Source organism: Galeopterus variegatus, unplaced genomic scaffold (genome assembly GCF_000696425.1).
Source record: "Galeopterus variegatus unplaced genomic scaffold, G_variegatus-3.0.2 Scaffold3852, whole genome shotgun sequence".
In the NCBI taxonomy this organism is placed as follows: domain Eukaryota; kingdom Metazoa; phylum Chordata; class Mammalia; order Dermoptera; family Cynocephalidae; genus Galeopterus; species Galeopterus variegatus.
This window is the reverse complement of record NW_007729963.1, coordinates 170,611-176,421: the sequence shown is the minus strand read 5'-3', so window position 1 is coordinate 176,421 and position 5,811 is coordinate 170,611. Positions and strand designations below refer to the sequence as shown.

At 39.6% G+C, this 5,811-nt stretch overlaps 1 protein-coding gene across 2 annotated transcripts in view; it reads left to right on the top strand.

Moving 5' to 3' along the window:
- Window positions 1-5,811, top strand: part of MAPK6 (mitogen-activated protein kinase 6) — a 59,366-nt gene that overhangs the window by 13,943 nt on the left and 39,612 nt on the right. The gene's annotated exons all lie outside the window — the stretch shown is intronic.

Below are 5,811 nucleotides of genomic sequence, written 5' to 3'. Positions count from 1 at the left end.
GGACCCCGCACGCCGGCCGCCGCACCGCCGCCCGCACCTGGCCCTTGGGTTTGAAGCCGGGCCGGCCGGCCGGCGAGCAAGCGGGCGAGCGAGGGGCGGCCCGGGGACGTGAGGTGGCGCGGAGTCTCGCCTTCCTGGCACGCTGCCTTTCGAAATGCTCCCACGTCGCCTCCCCCATCCCACCCGCTGACTCGGCCTCAGCTGACTCTGGCCGGGTAGAGTCTTCAGTGGCGTAGCGCGCACCACTCACCGGCTCGTCAGAGCCCTGAAGTCCGCCCAACTTTTGAGTCTAGCCATAAATGAGGTACTGAAGACTCGTCTGAGACGGAATTCCTGATTTCCTCCCCCCACCCTTACTGCAGCCTTTCCTTAGCTTCTTTCGGGACGTTAAGTGGTGGTCTGTAAAAGTACCCAAAGGAAAAACTCGTCTGTCACTTCACTAAAAAGGTCCTCCTGACTTTTCTGCGTGTTTTCATCTGACTTGTGAGTGTGTTGAAAAGTGTAGGTGTTTTGGCCGCCTTTTGTTCTTTGACTAGTGTAGGACTTAACTGATTCAGGTGTTATGGGGGAGCTATGTGCAGCAGGAGCTTTTTGATTCCTTTCTTGTTTAATTTTCCTTCTGCTTGCTCATAGGAAAAGGTCCAGTGAAGGGAAGTGGTGAGTTGGAATTAGAAGCCTACTGTATTAGCAAAATTAATGTTCATTGTTAAAAATGCCCTTAAGTCTCAGTACTAACTTTTTTACTTGTATAGATGATTTGTCGGGGGTGGGGTGGTGGGTGGATTAGTAGACCATAAATGAAGAACAGACAGGTTCAGATTAATTTTCTGATTGCCTGTTCTTCTAGCCTGTTTATTTTCTTAAAGTCCTGATTGGACATATCTTCTCTTTTTAACATTAGGAAACTGGGATGGAAAGAATGATCTGACTAGAAGAATGTAGTGTCCAAACAGGGCCTGCCCCTGAAAGGAAATTGCCTCCAGAGTTTCTTCTAAGAATGTCAGATTTTAATGTTTGAAAATAATTTTGAATTGGGTGGAAGAAACTTTACATGTCTTTAGCTAGTAGTTGTTCAAACATGTTTATGAAGTGCTTGCTATGTGCCAAGTAGTGTAAAGTCCTTTCACATATGTTACGTCATTTAATAAAAATTGCCTTATGAAACTTGTAAAATTGCATATTGATGTCCTAAATTCAGTCAGTAATTGCAGTCATCTAGGAAATATGCCAGATTTGAGCAGGACATATTTTATCACTTAGATATTACTGTTCAGAAAAAGAACCTTAGGAGATGGAGAATCGTTTGAGAAAAACTATATATGAGACTATTTTAGACTTCAGCTACTTACAGAAGAGGATTAAAAGTAGTCTTTGGCTGCTTTCTGTGATTAAAAAGAGTCTAGAGAAGATTGCTTTGAAGATCAGTTAATTTTGCAGTGGAAGAAGTACACATTCTAATGACAAGTGTTAGCACTAAAAGTGTTGCAGCGTTTTACATAAGTTCATTTAAGTGTCGTGAGAATTCGTAACTGGCAAAATAGTAAGGTTTGCTGACTCAGGGTACAGTTGCTGAAGGGGATGGGGTCGGGTAGGAGGAAGCTTAGAAGTGCTGCTGCAAGTTTTGAGTTGGGTGATGACTCATCCTGCCCACGGACTGCTACGTGGCTCTTTTTTTTTATACACTGTATTTTTTTTTAAATGATAGGCTAAAATGTTTCTGTCCACATTATAATTCTCTCTTTTCTCTGAAGAGGAACAGTTTCTCTTAAAAAATAATGGCTTCTTAAATTGCATTTTAAAAGGATATCATATACCCTACAGGTGGAATTGTGTAACGTTATTGAGAGGAAAGGTAAAATCAGTTGCTGGCCATTTGCTGAAATTAAATGTTTGATATAAGCAGTTCTGTGGCTACTATTGAGACAGATTGTTACATTTTATTTATAAAGGACAGATAATACTTCTATGGTGTTGGTAAGAAATTGACTTATGTTTTTATTGGTTATGTAAAAGTTGTCTTTATAATATTTAGAAATTACTGGTTTAAATAAGTGTTGTAAAGGTGCCAATAGAATTTAATATTTAATCAGATTTAGTTCTGAATATGAACATTTAACTCTGGTAGAATTATTAGGCCATGATTATACATAGTGTTTTCCTGTGATCTATATGAATTTTCTGCTTTAATAAAGACTACTTGAACTAGGTATTATATATAGGCACTGTTTTTCATCTTTTTTTAAAGATAAGTTGAATGTACAGTTCCAAATTTAGGACTTAAATTGAAACTTGGTAATAAGTTAGATATTTTGAGAATGGCAGTTTATTTTAAAAGTGAGCAGAAAAGAAAAAACTTCCCATCCCCATCTTCTAGTTTTTTTGTTTACACTGTTTAGTCTCAAAGTGATTTATTTGAGGAATTTTGTGGGCGGTAAAATATATTGTTAATTTGAATTAAATCTTTGGAGATATTTTGGAAGATATTTTGCATGATTTATATAGAGGAATTTTAATAAAGTTTCAAACTTGAAAAAGTATTTCCTACTAAAGGAAACATAAAAATACAAATATAAAAAGTATTGAAGATTTTCAAAGTGTCACATTATTTAGAGGTTGAACATATATCTCCAGTGTTTTTCAGTTTTTTTTTGTTTTTAATAATATAGGTAATTAGCTTTCATGCATAATTCAGAATTTAAAAACAAACCGGATATCTTAGCGTGCTTCCTTTCTCCAAGGTATTGGTTTATGAAATGGTGAGCCTTCTTACCACTGCTATCCAGTTCCTTGTTTGCATTGCCCATTTGAACCTGGTGTTACTGTAAGGGCATCTGTTAAAATAGAAAATGCCTCAAAAGTAGAAGATGCCTCAAAAGTAAATTCTGTGTGGCATTGTTGGCTGTCCTCTGTCAGCTCCTTCAGCCTGTTTTGTGGGCTGTTATGCTATAGCCTGCCTGTGGTATGGGGATTTTGGTCAGTTTTATTGCTCAGAGCCCTGACTGAGACTTTGCAAAGAGAAACAACAGTAATGTTACTGTAGTTAATGGCTTTTTTCAGGGAGTTGCTTTCATGTGGAGCTGATGCTTTTAAGGTAACAGTGGTATGGCCCGACTCCAGCATTACTTTTTTCCTCCATGAACTGCATAGTTGGGAAATACAGTGTGCCTCTTGATAGAGCTTTATTTATTTATTTTTTAAAAAGATGACCGGTAAGGGGATCTTAACCCTTGACTTGGTGTTATCAGCACCACACTCTCCCAAGTGAGCCACGGGCTGGCCCTTGATAGAGTTTTAAAAGGTCTTTCAAACATGTCACAGCGTTCTAAATCCATTTCTAAAAAAAATTGTATGGAGATTGAATGTTTATATGGCAAGTCACGTTTTCACATGGATTTTCTTTTAAATTTGCTATGTTTTTTCATGGGAAAAAATGGTATCACAAAAATTGTTAGAATTCTAGCCTTCACTTCAGGGTAGTCTGCCTTTGCAGAGAGTGGAAATCTATAGGCATTTAATTCTGCTGTGGTTTGAATGTTTGTCCCCACCAAAGTGCACATTAGTACTTAATCCCCCGTACATATTTGAAAGGTGAGACCTTTAAGAGGTGATTGGATCATGAGGACTATGCCGTCATGAATGGACTAATCCATTTATGGATTAATGGGTTAATGGTTAATAGATTATCAGGGAGTAGACGGGGAGCTTTATAAGGAGAGATAGAACAGCATGTGAAAATGCTCTTGTTCAGCCCTTGCCATGTGATACCTTGTGTCACCACAGGACTCTGGAGAGAGTCCCCATTAAGAAGGCCTTCACCAGAGGTGCCCCCTCGGCCCTGGACTTCTCAGCCTCCAAATCTGTAAGAAGTAAATTCTGTTTTTGAATTAACTACCCAGTTTCAGGTATTCTGTTATAAGCAACAGAAAACAGACTAATACAATTCTTTTTTTTTTTTTTTCCTTTTTGTCTTTTTTCGTGACCGGCAATGGATCGCAACCCTCAGTGTCACGCCCATACCGGACCGGGACCGGCAACAGGATCGCAATCCTCGGTGCTGCCCCCGCACCTCGCTCAGCCAGTGAGCGGGAACTGGTCTGTATGTGGGATCCGAACCCTCGGCGGGAGCGCTGCCGCGCTTCCCAAGCAGCGCACTGTAGCAGTGCGCCACTGGGCCGGCCCATACGATTCTTTTTTATTTTAATTTTTATTTATTCCTCTTGCCTGCCCTGGCAGGAACATGCATGTCCTGGCTTATATGTATTATATTCTGTGCAACCATAAAACTATACAATGTTAGCATTGGAAACGGTCATAGACATTATCTTGTCCAGGTACATCATTTGACAGCCAAGGAAATCAATACCCAAAGAGATCTAAGACCTTGATACTCAAAGTGTGATTCCTGGACCAACAGTATTAGCATCACCCGAGAACTTGTTAGAAGTGCAGAATATTGATACCTTCTCAGGCCTAGCTGAATTAGAATCTGCAGAATCTGCAGAATTAGAATCATGAGATTCTCAAGTAATTCAAATGCACTTTCAGTTAGAGAAGGACTGCTAAGTGATGCATATATGGTTAGTGACTGATTTGGAAAACGCAGGTCTTCTGATTTGCTCTTTCCACTGGCTCTTTTGAAAAGAAATCAAATGGAAAATTAAGAATCTGATCACTTCTCAGTTGAACTTTGCTGTCCAATGAGGTAGCTGCTAGCTATGTGTGACTACTGAATACTTGACAAGTGACTAGTGCACCTGAGGAATTGAACTTTTTATTTAATTTTAATTAATTTCTATTTGAATAGCTATGTGTAACTAGTGGCTACCATATTGGACAGCACAGACTTATATGATCTCCACCCACACTAACTTTAAAATTATCTAAGCTGTAATTTAATAACTGGTTAAACTCAGTTTCCTCTCTTCATGTACAAATTGGAGAGATGGTAGGTTTTTTACTTTTTTCTAATATGCTCAGATATTATATTAGTAGTTATTATAAAGCAGTACCAATTTTCTAATTGATACTCCTGTGTTAGATAAAGTAAATAATCTAAATTGTAAGAATGTACATTTCCTCCATTTGTTTCAATATAGTTATTTCCACTTGGATTAAAAAAAGTAAATGTGACTGGTAAATGTTTTTCTCAATTATCTTATGGATAGCATTAAGAGGATAGTTTCTGCCTTTGGCTTAGTATCTCTAGGCTGTCAGCACTTGTTAGCTGCTAGATTGATTGCCATTTGTTATGTTATTTACAGGTGCAGAAACTGAGTGGTCCTTAACTTCCCACCTTATGCAATAGGAAGATTCTAACCCTGGATTCAGACTGGCATATGTCCATATTCTGGCATTTACTGTATGTGTGATTTCATGAAGTTGCATTACTTCTTGGAGCATCAGTGTTCTTGTTTGTAAAGTGAGATTTACAAGGTTGTGGTTAGGAATAACAAACAATTTGTCACTTAGAAAATGCCTGGCATGGGCCGGCCCGGTGGCGCACTGTGATAGTGCGCCGCTTGGGAAGAGCGGTGGCGCTCCCGCCGAGGGTTCGGATCCCACATACAGACCGGCCGCTCACTGGCTGAGCGAGGTGCGGGGGCAGCGCCGAGGGTTGCGATCCCGTTGCCGGTCCCGGTCTGGTACGGGCGCGACACTGAGGGTTGCGATCTGTTGCCGGCCACGAAAAAAGACAAAAAGGAAAAAAAAAAAAGAAAATGCCTGGCACATGATAGATACTCAGTAAATATGAATTACCCTCTCCCATCCCCCTTCTTGGCATTTTTTTTTTTTTTTTTTTTTTTTTTTTTT